The following is a 27,030-nucleotide window of genomic DNA, read 5'->3' on the forward strand; positions in this document are numbered from 1 at the left end:
CCTAGGAAAGATTCAAGTAGTTATTTTTCTGTATGTTAGCTTCGAATTTGGACTCAGGCGGGTTTTCCAGCAAAGGTAGACAGCGTCTGCAAAAACCTGCAATAAGAACAGGAGGACTCTGCCCTGAATTCTCTCACATCTGACTTTCTGGTCTTCAAATATTTTCCTTAGAATTGTGAAAATTAAAAAAACTATTTGTTCAAAATACTTATTTTTGAAAAATGTGTATTTCAGACAAAATATTAATTGGTTTTATTAGTTTTTTATGTATTCTATGTACACTGCCAAAGACTGTTAATCCAATTTGTGTAAATAAGGAAACTATCAAAGTCACAGTAATAGTGATGGAAAAATGAAGGTCAAGGTCACTGCTTAGAATTTAAGTTTATCTGATGCCCAATTCAGTTCCCTTTCCGATATATCCATTGAATCTTTTGATTTGGTTAAAAATCAGAACAACCTAAATAGCTGATTATTGGGCTTCCCTGGTGGCACAGTGGTTAAGAATCCACCTGCCAATGCAGGGGACAAGGGTTCAAGCCCTGGTCCGGGAAGATCCCACATGCCACAGAGCAACTAAGCCCATGCGCCACAACTACTGAGCCTGCGCTCTAGAGCCTGAGAGCCACAACTACTGAAGCCCACGCACTCTAGAGCCTGTGCTCTGCAACGAGAAGCCACCGCAATGAGAAGCCCGCCCACCGCAAGGAAGAGTAGCCCCCGCTCACCACAACAATAGAAAGCCCACGCACAGCAATGAAGACACAATGCAGCCAAAAATAAATAAATAAAATAAATTTAAATAAATAGCTGATTATTATCTAAAGTTAAAGTTAGATATATGCTTACATGTTTTACAAAGCTTCTAAAAGATGAATAGCAATCGACTATTTTAATAAATGTCAACGAATTTCAAAGTTATAGATTTAGCCTGACATTTCTGAAAATATGAATACAGTTGTATAGTATAATTTTTCATGATATTATATATTATATTTTGCCCTCTACAATATCAGTGGGCTGACACAATCATGCTTTTGATAGAATTTCAATATCAGAGGACCAAAATCTGTTTATTGGTTGCTTGGTTTTAAACAAGTGTGTTTCTTCTTTCCATATTCCATAAAGGATTTGTTTTTATTTTCTTAAAAGAGCAACTTTTCTGACTGTATTTGTTCTTGTTCTTTCTGTTGTTGCTTTTATGCCGGAGGTTGTCCTTTTTACCAGATTCCATTTTATGCCAGAGGTTGTCCTTTTTACCAGATTCCATAAAAGAACTACTTTCATTTTTATAGAGTTAGTTTTATTCTATAAACATGGCAGGGATGTTTTTGTTGTCATCAATTCCATGGACTTTGAGTAGTACATCTGCTTTCATGCCATAAATCCTAAGACTAAATCGCAGTTTCCTCCCAAGTGAGATGAAATGGGTTTGAATTGGACCCTGGAAAAGAAAACTGCTGTGCTATTTGTTACAGCTGGCCAACTTTGCTCTATTGAAGCGACAGGGATGTGTTGAAAACCAGGCTGTTTCCGTAAGGCCATTATGAAGCTCACTTGTGGAATTGCCAGCGGAAAATTTCAAAGAATCTGTCCATGGAGCGTGGATGTTTCAGTACAACTAAAGTAGCAATCATCTATCCACAGCTAAGCATAGCAAAATTTGTAATTTGAAAGAAATTTTCAGGATTTTGACATAAGTTATGTTGGATATAAATTTTGAATAGTCTTTTAATTCTATTGCTTACTGCCAGAGTAACACAGAGAGAACTTTATTTTTTAAAAACATTACATTATAAGGAGGCAAATGTGTCTGCAAACAGGTTTATTTTTTGACAATCATTGGGAGGGAATAAGGGAAGCGGGAAACATGAGTCACTATAAAAAAAGAAACAATTAATTACTCAGAAATTCTTCCTGGAAAGCTTTCATTACTGTGGCACCAAAAAAATTAACATTTTCTCCATGCTCATTGATATCTATTTTGTCCCCAAAACTAAAGTAATCAAAATGTAAGTTCACAATAAAAACAGTTTGGGAATTTATAGTAAAATAATAGGCTATTAATTTGGATGTGTCAATTCATAACCATTGCGTTTCACTGCAGGTACTTGAAAGTCTCGTTAACAGTAACATTCATTTAAATGCCTTTATTATTGACTGTTGTAGCTATATTCACAGTTAAGATACCATGAAGACCTAATCCTTGATCAAAAGGTCACATTCTTGAGAAATAAAGTCAACAGGTGAATGTTTAAGAAATTACTGTCTATCATTAAAAGAGCACTCTTTCACAAAGCTCTAACTACAAAATGACAAGCAAACTTTTCTACGTTGCATCTACTTTACTGCTTTTTTATAAATCCCTCCCAGCACATTGTTCTTTACCTTTTCACTGCCTTTTAGTTCACTGTTTATAGTAACTGAGCAAGTAGAAAAAAAAGGCAGCTAGTGCTGTGAGCAGATGGCTAGCACAGTCCCCTCCATGTGACTCCTGCTAACACTGAAGTCTGCTCACGACTACATGGTAAATAGTGTTTATCAGATGTGGGATCATTAGCCCTTTAGCCCCTTCATTAGCTCTTTGACTCCCACGGTTCAGCATTAATGAAACCATAACTTTCCATTCCTGAGGCCTCGGTACTATTCCAACGGTTCCCTAGTAATGGTGTGTGTGTTTCCTGCAGCTCCAGTACAGAGCTTTGTACTGCATGCCCCTAGCATCAACCTTACACAGTCTTTGACACACACTGCTAAAGTTCTGCAATGAGCTGTGCTTATTAGAGCCCACCAGGATGGCGAGCTTCTTAGAATAATTAGCTCCCCTGAGAACAATGGCAGCCTTCACAGCTGGAAAGCTGGAAGAAATTTATTCTGAAGTATGGGAGGCACTGAAAAGGCACCTGTAATTAAATTTTTCTTACTTTCTTTCTTTCATTTGTGTCTATATTTTATTTTAGTTTTTTGTTTGTTTTTGTTTTACTTTTCATCTCCATCCTGATTAGCACAGCGTAACTAAAAATTTGGTAATTACAAATACTACCTTGCTGAAGGTCCTGTCTTTAAGTGCTATATGACTTTAACCTTGCTTTTCTCTTTTAGGGCAAGCTCAGTAGATAAATATTATACACACACATACACAAGACTTGTGAAAAAGCAGAGTTGTTTAGAATCTTCACTATATAGACAAAATGCTTGAAGGTACTCTGATTTTTACATAGGGCAACTCTCTGCCATTTCCACTGAAGTATGGTCTTGATTTTAGTATGAGGCCATTCTCCTGTTACCTCTCATTTCCCTCTGATATTTTCCTATTCTTCTCCTGTTTTTTTCCCTCTATTATCCCACTCCAGCCTTCCTGTTAATAGCTGCCCGTCTGTTGACTGTTGTTATGAATATACCAATTAACTTTTTAATGGTTTCCAACTTCTCTCAAGTGGTGTGGGAAACTGTGTAAGCAACACATAGCAGGCGGCAGCAACAGCATATTACTGCAGATGTGGAAAACCACGACTCGGTTGACTTGATGGGCTCAGATTACATTTCACATTCATGTGGGAGAATGAGGTAGGGTCTCACACCACCCACTGTAATGTGCAAATATTTATCTAGTCAGTGGACATCTCTTGAGTCACAACACTGGTTTACATATGGAGCTGCGACTGTAATGAAGATCAAAGCAGTCCTTAATTCTTACGTCCAGACTTGGGAAAAGCATGTTTTGAAGGTCGCTGGGGAACAGAAATGCTAATAACTATGGTAATTAAAATTATCTTGCAGTTTCCAGAGTTCTTTTATAAACATCTTAATGAGTCAACTATGAAAACAATACAAGACAGTCTGTTCAAATAGCTGACACTACAGCCTCAGAATCTCTGAATCTGGGATTTTAAAAAAGTCTACAATAAAGTCAAGATTTTTTACTCTTTAATTTTCCTGCTCTGAGGCTATATTTGCACAACACAATCAACCCTGCTGTTTCAATCAAGTCAGTGAGAAAAAAAAAAGTCAGGAGAACCAGATGTTTGGCATTTTGTATATGAAACAGCTGGTTGATTGAATTTTTCATTTTCAAACTAATCTTGCTGTCATGATATAGAAACATCCTGAAAACTGATTTCTTTTCTTGTGAAATGCAAATAGCTTCCTTTAGAGGCATGTTATCAGTTTAGCTACCTTAGAATTAATAGGAAATGGTTTAGATTGGGTAAAGTTGCAAGTATAGGTAGTGAGGAAGAGAACACAATTGGCATTCAAGGAAAATTAAATTGTTAAAATTTATAGCAGTGCTACTGAAGCTTATCTTAAATTCTATTCAGTTGCAGTATCATTACTGCAACAGATAAAGAATCAACTACGAATTGTTTTGATTTTCAAAAGGAGATTTTAAAAGATCTCTCCAGTTATGGAATTAACCATTATTTGAATCTGTGATTTTGCCACATTAAAATTTGAGTTTAATTTTATAAGCATCTATCCCTTTACTATTACAGTTTTGTATTAACACAGAATTTTATATTTCTCAAGGAAAATAATTTTTTTAAAGCATTGTTCATTTAGCCTCTTAAATAAAGAAATTCCACCACAGAGGAAGTCTTACATTGGCAAATTTCAACACTATAAACACAAATATGTGCATGACAAAGACACAATAAGGTTAAGTAAATGTTATCACCAGTTTTTCTAACAGACTTTTTGTCGGTCTATAAACACACAATGCATTCTAATTTTTGAGTCTTTAATTATTAGGTTTATGTTTACCCATCCAGTAGGTACCTGTAGCAAGTGATATAGTGAAATGAAACAATTATCTGGATATTTCAATGCAGTACTTTGCCTTCATCATCCAATGATTCATCAATAAAATATTTCTTTAAAAATTGTTATACAAAAGATATTGTGCCAAGCACTTTTAGAATGCAAAAGTGTATGTATAATAATACCTGTTCAAGTAATACCACTATAAGGTATTAAATATTTAAATTTAGCCATGCAAATAACAACACGTAATTTTTAGGGAATGATTATTTTACGTAGAAGCAACTAGGAAAATGTATACTGAATAAGCTAGGTATTAACATTGAGTATAATTCTAAAAAGTGGTGATGAGGAGATGACATTCCAGGTAGACTGAATAATAGGAACTGGAGAGAGCACTGTCAGAGGTGAGTGTTAGATCTATCTGTACATAACACCAGCAGCAGCAGTGACACGGTTAGAGAGAGAATATAGGCTATTAATGATTAATTCTTGTACTATAGAGTGCATTTAGTAAGCAGATGGAATTCGGTGCAAAATATATTTGGTACGATACAGGCAAAGTAATACAGTTAATCCTTAAAAATCTGAGGGTTGGGGGTACCAACGCCCACAGAGTAAAGAATCCCACAGGTGGGCCTCCACATCCGTGGGTCTTCCCTCAGTTCTTGTAGTACTGTAGTGTGTATTTATTGAGAAAAATTTGCACGTAAGAGTGCCCGTGCAGTTCAAACTGTGTTGTTCAGGGGTTAACTGTACACATAAAGTTATAATGCTTTCTCCTCACATGCCAACGGATCACCTTTAAAATGGATCATTTAAAAATCTTATCTCCAACGAAGACATACAGATAGCCAACAGGCACACGAAAAGATGCTCAACATCGTTAATCATCAGAGAAATGCAAATTAAAACCACAGTGAGGTATCACCTCACACCTGTCAATGGCTATCATCAAAAAGGACACAAATAACAAACGTTGGTGAGGCTGTGGAGAAAAGGGAACCCTCTTGCACTGTTGGTGGGAATGTAAATTGGTGCAGCCACTGTGGAAAACAGTATGGAGGTTTCTCCAAAAACTAAAAATAGAACTACCATATGACCCAGCAATTCCACTCCTGGCTATATATACCTGAAAAAAATGAAAACACTAATTTGAAAAGATATATGCACCCCCATGTTCATAGCGGCATTATTTACAATAGCCAAGATATGGAAGCGACCTAAGTGTCCATCAACAGATGAATGGATAAAGAAGAAGTGGTGTACACACACACCCAATGGAATACTAGTCAGCCATAAAAAAGAATGACGTTTGCCATTTGCAGCAACGTGGATGGACTTAGAGGGTATTACTCTAGGTGAAATAAGTCATAAAGAGAAAGACAAATACTGTATGATATCACTTACATGTGAAATCTAAAAAAATAAAACAAACTAGTGACACTAACAAAAAAGTACACTCACAGATATAGAGAACAAACTAATGCTTACCAGTAGGGAGAGGGAAGGGGGACAGGCAAGACAGTGGTAGGGGATTAAGAGGTACAAACTACCATGCATAAAATAAGCTACAAGGATATATTGTACAACACAAGGAAAATAGCCAATATTTTATAATAACTGTAAATGGAGAATAACCTTTAAAAATTGTGAATCACTACATTGTACACCTGAAACTTATATAATAATTGTACATCAACTATACCTCAATAAAAAAAAATCGTATCTCTAGAGTAGGTGTTGATAAAATTTTCAAGCCAAGGGCCAACAGACAATATTTTAAACTTTGCAGTCCACATACTATTTCTGTTATATGTTCTCTTTAAAAATTTTTGGACAAGCCATTAAAAATGTAAAAAACACTGTTAGGTCTTGGGTTGCATGAAAACAGGCTGGGAGCCAAATTAGGACTCTGGTTTATAGTAGTTTGGCAACCCCTGCCCTAGATGATGCCTACCTTGAGCTTGGGGAGATTATTTCTTATTTCTCATATGGAACACCCATAGCACCTAGCACAGTGAATGGGTACATTTTAAGCCTTAAAGAAATTACTGTATAACTAACACTGACTGATTTAAATAAAGAGATACACTTAGAACAGGCAACATTTCATCCACTAAATCAAGGTGTTGACTTTAAACACTGGCAGGCATCTCTCACTTTAGACATCCAACTACAATAGGAATACCTAATGAAAGATTATCTAATGTGGCAAATATTGCTTCATCTGTTTCATATTTAATTCTGCTAACCTTATTGGACAAGGAATTACTGTCGTGGTGTGAAGATCTGGTCATGTCTTTGAAATGAGACCTTCATTATTTTTGCAGAAAATAGCTCTTTATTTAAACTTCTGTTCACAGACCATTTTATCAGTTTGCTACTTTAGATTAATGATTATTTATGTTAAAATCCATGAAGTAGTGTGTTGTCAGCAGGATAATCTTAATTTAAATTAATTTTTGCAACAAGAGTAGCTTTCTTGTCTAAGAACGTGCTCTGTCTACTTTTCTACACTAGTTGTGTCCTGCCCACTATCTTCCATTATTCCACCAGCAATTGGATGCCCATTTTACAATTATTTTTTTGAAGAGTAGATTCTAGACAGGGTGAATTATATATAACTTAATTATTGCATGGAAATATGGATACTATGGCACTTTTTTTCTGTGAAGAAACTAAATGTTATTTCTTTATTACACAGGGAATAGAAGACATGTGCTATGGGAATAAGGAAGCACTGCTTTTGTTTTCAAGGATATCAGAGTCTACTGATGGACAACCAGCTGCTTTTTCCTCTTACTATATCTCCAAATCTCCCCATCAGATACTTCTGTTGTTGTTAATTTCTATGTGATTTATATGGGCATGTGTGCTCCATATTCATGTGCTTTATATTCTTATTTGCTGTCACAACATCCTAGGATTTCAGATTAGAAAGGGCAGTAGTTTTTGGCAAAGCAGTATTTTAAATAATTACCAAAAAAATAGGTGTGTGAGGGCCTCCCTGGTGGCGCAGTGGTTAAGAGTCCGCCTGCCGATGCAGGGGATACGGGTTCGTGCCCCGGTCTGGGAGAATCCCATATGCCGCGGAGCGGCTGGGCCCGTGAGCCATGGCCGCTGGGCCTGCGCATCCGGAGCCTGTGCTCCGCAACGGGAGAGGCCACAACAGTGAGAGGCCCGCATACCGCAAAAAAAGAAAAAAAAAAAAAAATAGGTGTGTGAGTATTTATAATAAAAATACCTATGAGCTAGAGTTATGAATAGAACTGTTAGATATACAGGTTGGACATCCATTTACTCAGGTGCTACACCTCCCACTTAGAATTTGGTCCAAATCAAGTTTTCTAACTATATGAAATTATTTAGAGGGCACGGTTACATGTGTATATACAGCTATTTAATCTTCATAATAGTTTTTTTTAACTCTTTAACTCTCTTTATGTGTTCCCTATGTGTGATCCTCTAGTACAGCGGTTCCCAGACAATGAGTCCTGAACCAACAGCATCAGCACCCCTTGAAGACACGCTACAAATGCAAATTCTGGGGCACAACCTCAGATCTGCTGAACCAGAAATCTGGGAATGGAACGAACAATGTTTGCATTAGTAAAGCTTTCTTGTGATTCTGAGGCATGCTCAACTTTGAGAACAACTGCTCTAGCAGAGGTCTAAAAGACATGACCTCCCTTAATTGCAGCTGCTATTGATTTGCTTTTCTGCTAACTCTAGGATTAAAATAGAAGCACTGTCTACAATCATGTGATAAATAACTTCTGTTTTTGAGGATCCCTCTGCACTACACTGGAGATCCTGTAAGAGACTGTTAGGGTACATTGTTCCCTTGCTATCATTTTCAGCAGCTTAAAATTCTAGGATTAAAAAAGGTTCTGGGATGCAAGATACATTTTTAAGCCACTGAATTATATGCCACATCGTTTGTTTGCTTAATGAGAAACAGGTGGGTCATTTTCAATTGCTACCATTTATTCCTTTGACATAGCTTGTTTTCTTTACTTTTTCATGGCTCTTTAATTTGCTTGTTATAATATTACCCTCTCTGAAGGTAAAACTAGGAATTTCAAGAATGGTTGGTGTGCTTTGCCTTGTTGTACATCTGTAATCAAGTGCTCAATGCCACAGAGAGTTTCATAAAGAGAAATGGAAATGAGCAGGTAAAGTGGGACAATGAATTTCTAAGATAGATACCAAGGTAAAACTTGAGCTGAGGACACGAATTTCACATATTTATTTTCATCTGAAAAGTAGAAAAATAATGTAATTCAGAATTTAATCTTGGTTCAATTTATCACAAACAAATTGATATGAATGGCATTATGCTAAAATTTTTATAGGCACATCTAGGAAATTAAAATATAGAATGCCCATATAAAGATAAACTCAACTTCAAAAACATTTACCTAACATAATTAATCACTCACAATTTCAGGGTAGAATTTATTTTAATATATGGAATATGCCCATAAATAAATCAATCATGAAGCCTTTCAAAAGAATAAGCAAAATAAAGCATGTTAACTATAGAAGTTGTTTTACTGATCATGATAATATGACATGCAAATTCAGACAAGGCCAGGAATCACGTGACAGGCAAACTAATTGTTTGCACTGAAACAAAAGATTTATTTTAATCAATAAACTTTTATGTTATATATTTCTGCACTGCAAATGTCTTTCATTCATCCAGGAAAAATTTTTACCAAAACCCTCCTAGGTGCTGGGTGTACAAACATAAAAACAAACTGGTGCCTGCCAACAAAGGCCATACATTGTTCACATAAGAAGTTCACAATTTTTAAAAAATAGTTGTTGCTAACTATGATGGCCTTAAGTTCTTTGAAAATGCATTATTAACAGATTTTAGACTAAATTTTACCTACTGAGAAGTTGATACTTATTACAGATTTTCCATAATTGCTTCAAAAATAGTTTTTAGCAATGAAAAGAACATCAGCTTTGGAGCAAGTTTTACCTTGTTTTTTAATTCTAGCTTTTTTCTTTAATCTATGTTATTCTGAACTAGCTATACAATTTTGGGTCTCAGTTTTGTCTTCTGAAAATGAGGGCAATAATAACTATCTGAGGGTCGTGGTTAAGGATCTAGATAAAATCCAGGAGAACCGTATCTTACTAGAAGTTAGGATCTATCAATAGTCTTAAGAAATTAAAAACAGAGTCTTTAATAAAACCTACTTTTGGGGAAAAAAACCCTTAAATTTCCCATAAAGGAAAATACATAAGGTGTTGGGTATATAATCATTATACAGGAACACAATACCATCTATAACCTTTTAGAGCAAAATGTGCTTCAGAATTGAGTAGTCTGTATTTTAGAAAGCTACTTAAGTGCATACAGCTTTTGAAGTAATACTGTAGGTTGGTCTCTCCCAATGCCTTGCAATCAGGCACATTAATATTTCTGCAATGTAACCATGTACAGGAGGCATGAAGACCCATCAAGGCAGAGGGACTGCCAAGTATAAAGACACTGAGTTGGGAACATTTTAGTGTTCAAGGAAAAAACACAGAGGCAAGGTGTGCCTGTGTCAGCGTAACCAGGTAGGAGGGTGAGAGGTGAGGTGGCGATGGGCCTGATGGCCATGTTGGCCACGGAATCAACATGGCTGTGACTCAGTGTGACAGGGAATCATTGAGAGCTTTGGGCATTGACGTGATATCTTTGATTTACATTCTAAGAGTAAACTTTGGCTTCTGTACTGAGAACAGACTGGCATATGGGTGGCAATAATAAAAGAAGCAGGAGGGAATTCCATGGCAGTCCAGTGGTTAGGACTCGGTGCTTTCACTGCCAGGCCTGGGTTTGATCCCTGGTGGGAGAATTAAGATCTCACATGCAGCATGGCCAAAAAAAATTTTTTTTTAATAAATAAAAACAGAAGCAGGGAGAACAGTTATGGGGCTTTTACTAAAATCCAAGTGAGAAATTATGGTTGTTTGGATTACGTTAGTGGCCATGGAGTTGGGGGGGGGGGCGGAAATTAAGGTCAAACTGGTAGAATTTGCTGATAGATTGGATGTGGGCTGTGAAAAAAAAAAGTTTCACTAAGGATTTTTAGCCTGAACAACTCAAAGGATAAGACTGGCATTTACTGAGATGGGAAATACTGTGAGATCAGTTGATTATAATATTTAAAAAAAACTGTCAGGACTTTGGTTTTGTCTATGTTTAGTTCTTATGTCTACCACGCATGTAAGTGGAGATATCATACAGGCTTCTGAGTCTAGAGATCAAGACAGTTCCAGGCTGGGGAGATACATTTGGGAGTTTTAAGTGAGATGACTGTATATAAAATCATGAGATTGAATGATGTTATAGAGAGAAGATTATTACTTTATAAAGTCTTTATCTTGTATAAAGAAATGACTTTATAGAGGGAACAGAGAAGATTGTTAGGTTTGACCACTCATTCTGGGTCTAAACTTTGGATATTTGAGACTACCAGGCTCCAGCAAAGAGAACTGAGAAACAATAAGATATAAAGCAAGATAGAGGAGTGTCCCAGGACCAAGTGATGAAAGTATTTCAAAGAAGAGGGAGTGAATATAACTGTGTGAGAAATCAAGTAAGATGATGACTGAGAAGTGACCACTGGCTAAAGCAACATGGAAGTCACTGATGATCATCATGAGTTATTTCATTGGTAAATGGTAGATGTCAAGACCTAATTGAGTGAGTTCAAAAAATATGAGAATGTAAAAATTGGAGAATACAAATATAGACAAAGCTTTAAAGACCATTTGTTGTGACATGGGCATAGTAACGAGATGGTAGTTGGAGGAAAACATAGGTTCAAAGGAGAATTGGGTTTTTTTTTTCCCCCATTTTAGAAGCTAAAACAGTCTATCAACAAGTGTGATGGTGATAGAAATGATTCAGCAGACAGGGCAGCCTATGATACAGGACACAGATGCGAGACTTGAAGGATCAGTTTCCCAGAGGTAGGTGGGAAGGCATAGGATCTAGTGCACAAGTAGAGGGACCAACCTCGCTGGTAATATAGACAGCTCATCTATAGTAACAAAGGGGGAGGCGAAGTGTATGATGACAGATGCAGGTAGGTAAAGAGATATTAAGATGGCAATTTATGGAATATGATTGAAACAATGTTCTCAGTGAATTAAGAAGGAAGGTGGTTAGTTCAGAGGATTGGGGAGGGATTTTGAAGACTGGTGGAGAGAGAAGAAGGTAGGAGTCCCCTAGCAGAGTGGGAAGGTGCATGCCCTTGGAGTGTGTAATAGAGCTGAGACTAGCTGTTATTAATTAAAGTGAGAATTGTGGGCATCTTAATGTATTTCTCCAGCAAGTTCAAGTGTCCAAGGTTATACATAAAGTAGATTGAGTTTAATTTAGCTTAATTTAGCATTTAATTTTAACAGGGAGAATTAGAAAGAGAGAGACAAAGAGTTGTTTGTGTATAAAAGGGTGTGACTACATGTTGGACCTTTGAATCAAACATGTATAAAGAACATTTTAAAAGAGGGGGAAAGAGCCATGTAAAAGTGATATCTTAATGGATTGTAAATATTCAAGCGGACAGAAAATTATGGAGTCGTTGTACTAACAGGAATGGTCCTGAAAGACAGGTCCTTTTTTCTTATTGTTAGGAAAAAAGATGAAATAGACAAAAAAAATATATTTTGAGGGGAGGAAGTTGCATCTAACACCTCTTTCTCCATGTAACAACCATGAAACCAGAGTAATAACGAACAGGCTAAAAAAATACAATTGCTTACATTTTTCTTTCATTGAACTTTCATGTACAGTCACTGACTCTTTGAACACTGGTATAGGTAGTCCCACAGAGGACACACACAATTCCCAAGAATTGCATACCATTAAGAATTTTCTCTTAAAATGTATACATGTAGGCAAGTCTTAAAGTGTTGGGGGCCAACAATGTAGAGCTCAGAGTTCCCTTAATTAGCTCCCACATGGATTAAAATGTTTATTAAAGGTAATGAATAAAATTGTGCTAACTTGCAACTAAATATAGATTCATTTTAGAACTCATACAACTACCAGTGATTAGCATGTAGCCCGTTAAGATTTGTGACGTAGTAGTATGCTACCACTGACACTGTTCCGACGTGCTGTTTAGAAATGCTTCCACATGATATTAACAACAGGCAGACCACATCATCTAAGCTTTATTATTTTAAAATCCTCCACAGATAATTCTCCCCTTACTATCTGTACCTGAGGTAGAATGCTCTCATTACTCTACTCTTGATATAACCAAAAAACCCTTATCCTGAAGAGTTAAGTCATTCAGAAAGAGATTACTGTTGAGGAAAAGAACAGTGAACCGGGTTTGAGATCCAGGATAGAGGGGGAATTACTCACGGGTCCACAGGATACTTGTGGCAAACATAAGTGAGTGGCATAACTACATGCCAAGAGCTTCTATGCTGTACGTCTTAAGGGAGAAGGAGGTGCCATGTCTGGACACAGCAATGGAAAGCTAGATAGACTCCGGCTCCACGCTAAGCCCAGTGGATCGGGACTGATGAGTGATACAGGAGAGAAGGTTATTGCCCTCTGAGAGGGCTGCAGAGAAGGCAGTAGCGTCACAACAGAGCCAGCATCTAGCTTTCCAGATGTACAGGATGGTGCTCACCTCGATCCATCTGGGTTGTACAGAAAAGGCGTAAAACGGCTGAAAATAGGAGGTGAGTCTCTGACCTAACACTGTCATCTATATCTCATCCCATCTGCAATTTTTAAACACCCCCAACCCAAATACGATGTGAGTGTGTGTGTGTGTGTGTGTGTGTGTGTGTGTGTGTGTGTATGTACGTGGGGTGGGGAGAGTTGATTTCTAAGATTTGTATAAGCGCCGTTTATGTAGAAGCCAAATAAGGAAAGTAATGGTTACTGTCCTTTATCCAACAAGTGATACATATCTATCCCCATGTTATTCAAAAAACAAAATACAGGGCTTCCCTAGTGGCGCAGTGGTTGAGAGTCCGCCTGCCGATGCAGGGGACACGGGTTTGTGCCCCGGTCCGGGAAGATCCCACATGCCACGGAGAGGCTGGGCCCATGAGCCATGGCCGCTGAGCCTGCGCGTCCGGAGCCTGTGCTCCACAACGGGAAAGGCCAAAGCAGTGAGAGGCCCGCGTACCGCCAAAAATAATAATAATAATAATATAGTTCAAATCTTATGTTTTTACTTAAGAATCACACTGCACTAAGTGCCCCTCTTAGATGAAAAATATAACATCCAAAATCCTGAGAAAGCATTGCTTTCTCAACTGGCAGTCTTGCTTTAATCACTTCCCAGGGCAGGCAAAGTTTTATGCTTCCTTCTTGTCAGATATACCTATAGATATACGAGAACAGGTGACAAATAAGGTCCTCCTTTTGGAATATCAGAATTAAATTTTACTGGATAATGTCTTGATATTTTGACAGTTTATTATATTCAGGGTTCTATGCTAAGTGCTTCAAATTGATGACCTGCTGTCTACCTTACAACAATTCATTGAGGAAGGTATAATTATTAAGCTCAATTTGCAGACAAGAAAAATAAACCTTGGAAATGTCAGGTAAACGGCCCAAGTTCACAGAGCCGGCCAAGTAACAGGGCTGGTATTCAAACTTGTGTTATTTTACCTTAGTCAGCAAAATGAAAGTAAGATTACACACTAGTTTTCATTACTACTAAACATTAGATATCAAGTTCTATACCAGCAACATTCTGAGTATCTGCAAATCACTCCATTCTGCACAAGAAAGCCTTCAGAGAAAGGGGAGAGCAGAGTTACTCCAAAAAAAACCAACACAAACAATAACCAAAAGATCAGTAAAGACATAATCCAGATTCTTATTTAGACCTCACCTTATCAAAATATTAAAGAATTTTTTTCTTAATAAGTATTTTGTATCTCCAAGACATATCACTTAGAATACTGTGGAGAAAAAATACCATTTGCTCATTCCGTATTTAAAACACTGGCTCTCAGACTGAGGTCTCAGGAAGTACGGGCTCTGATGAAACTGTCCCTACTCTTTTTTGGCCAGAAATGGGTAATAACAAATGAGCTGTATTTAGATAAAATTTAACTTTATTAAAAAAAATAAAGCCAGTGCTGAATTAAAAATTTTCAAATCATATCACTGCAATAAAGTGATTCAAGAGGCTGACAATAAGCTTTCCTTTTGTCCAAATTATTAAAAGAACTTACTGTATGTCTCCTTACTTTATTAAATTTACTGCAATACACAGTTAATTGATTTCTGTGTGTGACACGTGTGTACACATTTGTCTCCCATGGCATACTATTAATGTTTAGGGTACAGACTGTTTGAAGTCCTACATTTTATTCATATTCAAATAAAGACCTAGTACAGTGCTTCAAGAGTAATCGCTGTTTAATATATAGTTGCTTAATGACATTCTAAAAATTTTACCAAATGCTGATTTGCTATGTTGTAATTCAACTGTGAACTCCATTTTACATGTGGTAGTATATGAGAAAAAGGATAATATTAATATATGCACACATACACAGAATGTATTTAAAAGGGTGTAATATACTCAGATGAAAACTTGTATATAAATATTCATAGCAACATTATTCATAAAAGCCAAAAAGTGAAAACAATCCAAACGTCCAAAAACTGGATTCATAAAATGTAGCCTATCCATACAATGGAATACCATTTGCTAATAAAAAGTGAAGGAGTACTCAAACATGCTGCAACACGGATGAACCTTGAAAACATCACGTTATGTCAAAGAAACTGGTCACAAAAGACCGCAGGCAAACATATAGAGAAAGAAAGTAGATTAGTGGTTGCCTAAAATCGGGAGTGGGGAGTGAAGAGAATGGGGAAACGCACTTGTAATGGGTACAAAGATTTTGGTGAAGGTGATTAAAATATTCTAAAACTGTTTGGGGTGATGGTTGCACAATCCTATGAATGCACTAAAGTCACTGAATTGTACAATTTAAATGAGTGAATTGTAAAGTATATGAGTTACATATCAAAACTATTAGATGAAATCTTTTTTAAAATAAAAAGGATTTAACATACAATCCCTTATATTCCAGATTCACTTTTTCAATGGCTCATAGCAAGACACTGTTCTAGGATGCAGAGTTTCAGATGTCATTAAAACAGACAATGGACCTCTGTCATTGACTTTACATTCTATGGAGATTAAGTGCCAGGACAAAGCATAACAAAGGAAAAAGGATAGAGGGTGCCAGAAGGTTAGAAAAGGATGAGCTGCCATTTTGACTTGTTGTCAAGGGAGATTCCACTGATGTGGGGTAGAGGCCTCCAATCGGAGGCAAATGAAAGTACAGTTTATGTACAGCAATCAGAGCCACCTGTGATGAACAGATGCTCAGTAGGGCCTGAAATTTTGATATTTTCTTTAAAAATGAAGTGTAAAAATAAAATTAACTACAAAAATGAGTATTTTTTGAAATGACAATATAAATCACAATAAATTAGAAATTTTTAAATAGCTGATAAATAACACAAATACTAAAAAGTCCAGGAACCTCATAATATATTTTATTAAATGTCTGACACACTTATGTGTTAAATTTTCTACATTTTTGGTTCCATTCTGTTGAAAACCTCTCATATGTTAATGACTTCCTAAAAAGAGAATGAAAGGATAATTCATTCTTTTCTCTAGGTAGTTGATCAAAATTTTTCTTTACTGCTGGATTAGAAAATTATCTTTCTTTTTTAAAGCAGGTACTATCAATATCACGTGAATGTTTAGGATAACGACAAACTTTTGAGAACTTTACAGAAGTTCTTTTCATATGTAAACTATAAAATCTCAGGGCATTTTAATTTTTCTTGTAATTGTAAAAATTCTTTGAACTGACAGCAATAATTAATCAGGGGGCTTCCCTGGTGGTGCAGTGGTTAAAAATCCACCTGCCAGTGCAGGAGACATGGGTTAGAGCCCTGGTCTGGGAAGATCCCACATGCCGTGGAGCAAATAAGCCCGTGCGCCACAACTGCTGAGCCCGCGTGCCACAGCTACTGAAGCCTGCGCGCCTAGAGCCCGTGCTCCGCAACAAGAGAAGCCACCACCATGAGAAGCCTGTGCACTGCAACGAAGAGTAACCCCCGCTCGCCGCAACTAGAGAAAGCCCGGGCGCAGCAATGAAGACCCAAAATATACAGCCAAAAATATATTTTTTTTAAAAATAATTAATCAGTTTGTTATAGATGTAGACTCACTATAGTGTTATCTTATCAGTTTTACGTTATCTTTGTTACTATCATTATTTCATGTTAAATCAGCAGGAAATTGAATAGAATGTGGAAAAAAATTTAACTATTCTCTCCTTTTCATTAATTGAATTATCAAACAACTTAAGATTCTATTCATTACTTCTTTTCAAAATGTATCTCTTTCAATGAATTACTGCTTTAGTGGGATATGAATTTTTTCATTTCGCTTCATTATCAAAGTAATTTCAATTGATTTCATTATTCATTCCTATCACTTTCCTTTCAAAGACTGTGTATTTTTATCTTAACTCTCTCGGTTCTTTTATAATGAATTTTTTAACATGAGAGTACTGTATATATACATAAAAAGTCTAATTTCTCATGTGTTTTAATGAAATGTTTCTAAACATCATTCAATTACATTTAAAAATTATCAAGCTAAAATTCTTTTTTTCAATTTATTTGTGTTTGCATTTGTAAAATATCATTGTTCCCATATTGCAAAGATTGATTCACATGACTGTCACATTTGTGGAATCTAGCTGTAGGGAGATTTAGAAAAAATATATACCCTTTTTTCACAGTTACTTCCATGTATAGTCAAGTTATTGCTTACTGTTTTGGTGCAGGAATGGATTACCAGGAACCTTCCTATTAGAGACTACATTGACATCGCTGACATCTTTAATAATGGTAAAGAAAAAATGTTTTATATGAATATGTTCTGAGGCCTCACTATTGTCACCTGGCAGAAGCAGATAGGTGAAAGGGTAAAATGATGTGAAAAAAAGGCAACAACCCTAACCAACTGTGGTTAAAGTACCTTCCTTTTAATTAAATGGGCTTACTGTAAGGACCCTACCTAGAGCCTTACTAAGGTTTTGTGCAAGTGAGGAGCTCTGAAACTTAAGTTTCATTAGCTGTGCAGTGAATCCAACACTATAGGCCAGCGAAACTGGAGCAAAGACATGAAGATGGATCTGGTGGGAGAGCCAGAAGAGGTAAGACCCTGTAGAACCTGCTAAAGATTTTGGATTTGATACTAAGGTAGCAATTGGAGGGCTCATAGAAAAGAATTAAACTTATCTGATTACTTATTAACAGTTGCTTTGGTTGCTTACTGGAGAACAACCTTCTGGGGGTAAGGGAAGACTTGTGGGGCCCAGTTATGAAGCGGTTTTAGTAGTTCAGGTGTGAGATGATGATGGCTTCAAATAAGGTATGACCAGTAACAGTTATAGAGGTGAAATGTGCTTAGATTGAGGCAATATTTTGAGGTAGTATACAAAGTATTGTTGAGTGGTGTAGAAGAAATAAGTCAGAAGGTTATCAACATCTTTGTTTTGGGAGAATACATGTGCCATTTCCAAGATTGCTAAGAATGAGGAAAGGTTTCGGCCATGCACATTTTGGGATGCCTGTTGAACATAAAAGCAATACTCATTTTTCTAATCCATGGGCACAGTACATCTTACCATTAGTTTGTGTTGCTTTCAATTTCTTTCATCAGCATCTTATAGATTTCAGAGTACAGATCTTTTACCTCCTTAGGTTTATTCCTAGGTATTTTATTCCTTTTGATGCAATTGCAAATGCAATTGTTTTCTTGACTTCTATTTCTGCTAGTTTGTTAGTGTATAGTAATGCAACAGATATCTGTGTATTAATTTTGTATTCTGCAACTTACTGAATTTATTATAATAGTTTTTGGTGGCTTCTTTATGATTTTCTATATATATTATTGTGTCATCTGCAAAAATTAGAGTTTTACTTCTTCCTTTCCAATTCAAATTCCTTTCATTTCCTTTTCTTGACTAATTGCTGTGGCTAGAACTTTCAATACTATGTTGAATAAAAGTGGCAAGAGTATGCATCCTTGTCTTGTTCCTCATGTTAGAAGAAATGCTTTCAACTTTTCACTTTTGAGTATAATGTTAGGTTTGTCATATAGAGCCTTCATTATGCTGATGCGTGTTCCCTCGATACCTCCCTTTGTTGACAATTTTTATCATTAAATGGATGTTGAATATTGTCAAAAGCTTTTTCTGCATCTAGTGACAATGATTTTTATTCCTCAGTTTGTTTATGTGTTGTATCACATTGACTGATTTGCAGATATTGAACCATCTTTGGGATAAATCCCACTTGATCATGGTGTATGATTCTTTGAACATATTGTTGAATTCAATTTGCTACTACTTTGTTGATTTTTGCATCTATGCTCATCAGGGTTATTGGCACGTAATTTCTGTGTGTCTCTGTGTGCTGTCTTTGCCTGGTTTTGGTATCAGAGTGATGCTGGCCTCATAGAATTGAGTTCAGAAGATTTCTCCCTTTCAATTTTTTGGAATGATTTGAGAAAGACAGATATTCTTTAAATGTTTGATAAAATTCACCTGTGAAACTATCTGGTCCAGGACTTCTGTTTGTTGAGAACTTTTTGATTACTGATTCAATTTCATTACTGGTAATTAGTCTGTTCATATTTTCTATTTTTTCCTGGTTCAGTCTTGGGGGATTGTATATTTCTGGGAATTTATCCATTTCTTCTAGATTGTCCCTTCCTAGGTTGTTCATACTAATCTCTTATGATACTTTGTGTGGTATCAGTTGTAACTTTTTCATTTCTGATTCTACTTGAGTCTTTTTTTCTTGATGAGTCTGGCTATAGGTTTACTCATTCAATTTTGTTCATCCTTTCAAAGACAGAACTGTTTCATTGATTTTTTCTATTGTTTATTTAGTCTCCATTTCTTTTATTTATGCTCCGATCTTTATTATTTCTTTCCTTCTACTAATGTTGTGGGGAGTTTTCTAGTTCCTTTAGGTATAAGGTTGGGTTGAGATTTTTCTTTTTCCTGTGGTAGACTTGCACCACTGTAAGTTTCCCTCTTCGAATTGCTTTTGGTGGATCCCATAGATTTTGGATTGTTGTGTTTCTATTTTCATTTGTTTCCAAGTACTTTTTAATTCTCCCTTAATTTCTTCAATGACCTATTGGCTGTTTAACAGCATATTGTTTAACCTAGATATGTTTTCATTTTTTGCAGTTCTTTTCTTATAGTTCATTTCTATCTCATAGCCTTGGGGTTGGAAAAGTTAATTTGCTGTGACTTCAATCTTCTAAAATTTATTAAGACTTGTTTTGAGGTCTAGCATGTCATCTATCCTGAAGAATGTTTCATGTGTACTTGAAATCAATGTGTACTCCTCTGTTTTTGGATGGAATGTTCTACAGATATTAAGTTCATCTGACTTGATGTGTTGTTTAAGGCCAGTGTTTCCTTATTGATTTTCTGTCTGGATGGTCTTTCTATTGATGTGAGTTCAGTGTTAAAGTCTCCTAGTATTATGTTACTATCAATTTCTCCCTTTATGCTTAATATTTGCTTTATGTTTTTAGGTGCTCCTATATTTGGTGCATACATATTTACAATGTCATATCTTCTTTTGGATTGATCTTTTTTTTTTTGCGGTATGCGGGTCTCTCACTGTTGTGGCCTCTCACGTTGTGGAGTACAGGCTCCGCACATGCAGGCTCAGCAGCCATGGCTCACGGGCCCAGCCACTCCGCGGCATGTGGGATCCTCCCGGACCGACACAAACCCATGTCCCCTGCATCGGCAGGTGGACTCTCAACCACTGTGCCACCAGGGATGCCCTGGATTGATCTCTTTATCATTACGTAATTTCCTTGTCTTTTGTACATTGTTTGTTTTAAAGTCTATTTTGTCTGATAAAAATATTGCTACCCCAGCTTTCTTCATTTGCATTTTCAAGAAATACTTTTTTCCATCTCCTCACTTTCAGTCTGTGTGTATCTCCAGATCTGAAGTGAGTTTCTTGTAGCCAGAGTATATATATATATGGGTCTTATTTTTGTATGCTTTCACCCACTCTGAGTCTTTTGACTGGAACGTTTACTCCATTTACAGTTAAAGTAATTATTGATAGGTATGTACTTATATACCATTTTGTTAATTGCTTGGCAGTTGTTTTTGTAGTCTTTCTTTTGTTCTCTTCCCTTGTGATTTGATAACACCTTAAGTGTTATGTTTGGATTCCTTTTTTGTGTGTGTCTGTGTATTTTGTTTATGGTTTGTGGTTACCATGAGGTTTAAATATATATATTTATGATTTATGATTATTTTAAGTTGATAATCTCTTAAATTCAAACACATTCTAACAAACCTGAATTTTTACTTGCCCACTCACATTTAATATTTCTTACATATTTCACATCATTTTGTTTTGTGTATCCCTTAACTACATATTGAAGATACAGATAATTTTACTAGTTTTGTGTTTTAACTTTCCTAGTAGCTTTATACACAGTTGATTTACTACCTTTGCTATATGTTTGCCTCAACCTATGCACTTTTCTCCTTCATAATTCTAATTTTTCTAGTTGTAGCATTTTTTTTCTTAGAGAAGTCCCTTTAACATTTCTTGATTTGGAACGTATTCCTTTGTCACCACATTTTATTTATTTGTATGTATGTGATAGGTCAGTTATGTTTCCTGATTTTGGAGAAACAGCTTTATTTAAGAGATGTCCTGGGCTTCCCTGGTGGTGCAGTGATTGAGAGTCCGCCTGCCGATGCAGGGGACATGGGTTCGTGCCCCGGTCTGGGAAGATCCCACATGCCATGGAGTGGCTGGGCCCATGAGCCATGGCCGCTGAGTCTGCGCGTCCGGAGCCTGTGCTCTGCAACGGGAGAGGCCACAACAGTGAGAGGCCCGTGTACCGCAAAAACAAAACAAAACAAAAAAAGAGATGTCCTATGGGGCTCAGCAGCACACTCCCCTATGGTCACCAGAACTATATGATCTACGGTGCCCCCTATGTGGGCTGAGTGTGCCCTTCTGTTGTGGTGGGGTTGGTCAATGTGGGTGTGCTGGTAGGCGAACTCATCCCCAGCCCTGTTTGCTGCCAGGCCTTACCTGGTACAGAGCTGCTGGCCATTGGTGGGCAAGTCTGGGTCCTGGAATAGTTGGTTGCATAGCCCAGGGAATCCCGGGGCTGGTGCTGGCCCACTGCTAGGGAGAGCTAGGTCCCAGGGCAGCTGGATGTTGAATATGTGGGGGTCCTGCGTATAGTCCTGGGCTCTCTGGTGGGTAGTTCCAGGTCCAGGTCACTCCCCCAGGTGACTTACTGGGTGACCTGGGGGAGCCCAGGACTGGTGCTGGCCTGATGGTGGGTAGGGTCAGGAACCCATGTAACTGGCTGCTCAGCCTGAGGGGTCTCAGACTGGTACCAACCAGTTTTTGGTGGGGCCTGGTCCCCACACTAGTAGTTTAGAGGGAAGACTCAAAAATGTTACTTTCCAGCCACAGTGTCCTCACAGTAGAACAGTTTCCCCAAAATGGCAGCTGCCAGAGTCTATTTCCCCAGGGGGAGTCCCAGTGGGTGGCCTCCTGTCTCTCTGGAAGGCTCTCCAACATCAGCAAGTGGATCTGACCCAGGACTCTTTCAAGTTACTGCTTCTATACTGGGTCTCAGAGTGTGAGATTTTGTGCGTACCCTATAAGACAGTGTTTCTTTCCTACAGCTCTCTGAGCTCTCCTGTACCCAAGCCCTGCTGGCCTTCAGAGCCTGATATTCTGGGGGCTCATTTTCCTGGTGCAGGAACCCCAGGCTGGGGAGCCTAATGCAAGGATTGGATCCCTCGCTCCTCAGGGAGAACCTCTGAAATGTTAATTATCCTCCTTCCTATGGGTCACCCCCACCCAGCGGTGTGTACTATGTTTTTGCCCCTCCTATCCATCTAGTTGTGGTTCCTTCTTTACATCTCTAGTTGTGGAAAATCTTTTTTGCTAGTCTTCAGGTCATTCTCATCAATAGTTGCTCCGAAATAGTTGTGACTTGGGTGTACCTGTGACAAGGGGTGAGCTCAGTGTCTTCTTACTCCACCATCTTGGCCACTCCCCAGTACTGGATATTTGAAGTCTCCCAATAAAGTAGATATTAACTGTTCTCACCACACAAGAAAGATTATAACTATGTGAAATGATAGGATACATTAATTAACTTGATTGTGGTAATCATTTCACAGTGTATATGTATATTACATCATCATGTTGCACACCTTAAAAAAACCTAACATTGTACAACCTAAACATACAATTTTCATGTGTCAATCATACCTCAATAAAGTTGGAAAAAAGAAAAAGTGATGACATGAGAAAATGAAAAGATAGGACAAGGCATAATTCATTTTGCCTTCAGTCCTTCCTTATGATTAAATCAAAGGTACAGAGCATTGACAGAATGAATATTAAGAAGTGAAATAGAACACTTTATTTATATTTTGCAGTGGTTCTGCTGTTCTAGTAATAAAAAAATACATATGCATGCATAAGCAACAAAATACAAACTGTATAAATTAAATGATCCACATATGAAGTAAATTTCTTATATTTGTTTTTAAAACTGTAAAAATTAACAAAGAGAAACCTCAACCAATACAGAGTCAGGAGGCCCAAAGGAAAAGTTCTCAGGTTCTATGATGATAGCAGAGCCCAAAAGGAAGAAGATAAACTTCCACTTTCTCCTAGTGAGAACTCAGCCAATGAAAGACTATCACAAGTCAGCAAATGAAAAGCCACTATACCTCAGACTCAGTTCCTCCAATGAATGTTTGTTTACTATAGGCCTCAGAACTTCCTTTTCCCTTCTATATAAAGAGTTCTCCTCTCCATTTTTGTGGGAGAATTGCACTTGGGCCGCCACAGTTGCAGACCTCAAATATCAATTCTTTGATGTTGATCCCAAGTAAACTCATTTTTACTGGAGAAATATTTGGCAGTCTGTTTATTTAAGGTCAACAAAACTGTCTTTGAACAACATGAAGATAAGTGGTAAAATTCATCCAAGAATTTAAATTTAAATTTTTTTATTTGTAAAAGGGATTAAATAGAAAACAAACACGATGACAAGAAACTACATGAAAAGATAAAATTTCATATTTTAGTAGTTTAAAAGCACTTTATACCTGCTTCTTACACAACAAGCCCCACATTTTCACTTTTCACAGGCATCTACAAACTTATATAGCCAGCCCTAAAACTATGTCAAATGTTGTTGAAAGGTCCTTGTGAGATGAGAAGGGAGAATTGAAAGATGTGTCTCTATCTCTATGTATAACAAAGAAAACTATAGATACTTTGATATGGAGATATTTGTTCACCTCTGTATTTCGAGTGCCTGTAACAGTTCCAGCAAGAGAAGGTACACGATAAATTCTGGAAAGAATAAACCAGTGAATGAATAAGTAAATAAAGTTCTGTTTAAACAAAACATAGGCTGTGAATGTCATAAGAATAGTAAGAAGCTCTATTAACAACTGTACAACTCTCTGCATTAGGTAGATATTAGAGTATTGCCTTAGTTTTTAATTCTGGGAAAAGTTTCTTTTAAAATTTAAACACGTCATAATTAATATTTATTTTGACTAACAAAATGTCTAAATGGATAAAAATTCATGGGAATTTTTAAATCTGCTATCAGTTATAATAGAGCAGGATGGGCTAAGAAATAGCAAACATCTTTTACTATTTTTGCATTTTCAAGTTTATTATGTGCAGACTTCCTATTTTAGCTTGAACAAGTAATGAGCTTACATGTCATCCCTCCCTTCCTTAAAAGAAGCTGCTGAGCATACTGAAAATTAATGACTTCTCAGACCCATCAAAGAACTCAGTTCCAGGACAAACTGCCACCCTGATATTTGGAGACAGGTGAATCCAGAGTCACAGCTGACATAAGCTTACTTGGAGCACAGCTGCGGGAGCAATAAACTACTTGGAACTCATTCTGTGCAGGTCTCAGCCTATTGATAGTAATGCTGTTGTGTTAGAAATGCCTGGGGGCTCTCATCTGGGCCCAGGTGCGCTTCCCTGGACAGCTACTCTTTCGAAACCAATGTTAAGACCAATCCTTGTGGGCTTCCATGGTGGCGCAGTGGTTGAGAGTCCGCCTGCCGATGCAGGGGACACGGGTTCGTGCCCCGATCCCGGAGGATCCCACATGCCGCGGAGCGGCTGGGCCCGCGAGCCATGGCCGCGGAGCCTGTGTGTCCGGAGCCTGTGCTCCGCAACGGGAGAGGCCACAGCAGTGAGAGGCCCGCGTACAGCAAAAAAAAAACCAATCCTTGTGGTTCTTATTATGATTGCAAGATGCTCTTCAGCAAAAACCATTAGGAAGATTTGAAGAAAAGGAGTTTATAACTTGCAAGCCCTGGAGTGTACAAGGCACAGCAGGGGGCACACAGCAAGGTCCTGGGTAAAGAGAGAAAGCGTGAGTATGGGCCTGCGGTCCTGCTTTTATTGGGGTCAAGGGTGGAGGGTGAGAGTTTCATGGGCTCGATATTGGCAAGTAAGAGGGAATTTTAAGCATGGGAAGAGAGAAAAAAAGAAAAAGAAAAGAAGCAGCCCAAATGGCCAGTAATCGAAATCAATCAGGATCTCTAAAACAAAGGAGCCTCAAGGCCTGTAGTGAGAGAAGGATGTCCTGGCTCTTTACTTGCTCCTGTGGCTGGCAATGTGTTTATTAGAGATAGCCTTCCCTGAAGTAGATGCCTCGCAATTGAAGCTTAAGTCAGGACTTGCATTGCAAAAAGAAAAGCCAACTGTCAGGGCTCAAAATACAGAATACTTAAATGGTAGTTTTGACAAAATGCTGAAGGCTCAGTGTGGACTAACATGAGAGTACAAAACTCATGGGGTCCATAGTCATAGAAAGGCTATCTTTCTATTGGTTTTACTTCCAGGAATCGCACACATTTCTCACTGTGAAGATCAAATAAAGATCCTCTCATGTTTCTAGCAGGGGAAGGGGAATAAATCATTGTTAAATATACCAGCATGCGCTATAACAAAACCTACTCTCCTGGGACAAAGAATTTACTAGTGGATTATCTTAGTGAGGGAGAGAACATTTCTCTAGTACTTCTGCCTAATCTAAGATTAAAAAGCCCTATCTTATAGAAAAATACTTGCGAAGAGTCGTAGGTCCACTAAAAGACAGAGATCTAACATAGGATTACTGAGTATTCCCTCCATCCGCCACGCCTTAATACCACACCAACAGGACTCCAATACACTAACAGCAGTTTACAGCAGAAACAACTACTCCATGCAGACTGTCTCTGAGGATGAATATTTACAATCAAACAATAATTGGTATTGAGGTTACAAGGACCAAAGAGCTTTACCGGAGTCCTAAGAATATTGCAATTTGGGTAAAACCAAAAAAGTGTTTCAGGAAAGAAAAAGTTGGGGGCTTATAAAGACAAAAAACCACAGGATTATTAAAGTCGCACAGTGAGAACTGGGATCGACTCTGACACAAGTCAGGAAATATTTGTCCTATAGGAATCATGAGTTATTTTAGGGTAAAGATTCAGTAAGTATCTTGAGTTTCTGACAGATCTTCTGGATGCCTTCACTAGGACAGTAAGTGGTCAAAAGGTCAGATTCCATCCAGGCTGAGATGTACACAAGTCACACTTCCTCAGTGGTCTCCCAGCTCTGTTTTAGAGAGCTCTCTTAGCAATACTAACTCCATTTTGATTTTCCTCCCACAATAACCATGTAAAAGTAAAGTACAAAGTCAAGAAAGGAGACAAAACAAGGAAACTAGAGGAATTTGAAGCTTCCAACACCTAGAGCTATAGCAAACATTCAACACAGCCCAAGTCCTAGCGAAATTAACATTAAAACCTAACACTGATGGTATATTTACCTCAGCTTCTATCACTGGATACAACATGCCTGGCTTTCATTAAAAAAAAATACAGTGCAAGAAAAAAAAAAGGTGCTCTAAATAGACAAAGCAAGTATCAGAACCAGATTCACAAGTAACAGATTCTGAAACTATCAGACACATAATTTAAAATAACTATGATTAATATTTTAAGGACTCTAATAGAAAAAAGTAAACAACATGCAAGAACAGAAGGGTAATGTAAGCAGAGGGATGGAAACTCTAAGAAAGAATTAACAGGAAAGGCTGG

This window comes from Mesoplodon densirostris, chromosome 2 (assembly GCF_025265405.1).
Source record: "Mesoplodon densirostris isolate mMesDen1 chromosome 2, mMesDen1 primary haplotype, whole genome shotgun sequence".
In the NCBI taxonomy this organism is placed as follows: domain Eukaryota; kingdom Metazoa; phylum Chordata; class Mammalia; order Artiodactyla; family Ziphiidae; genus Mesoplodon; species Mesoplodon densirostris.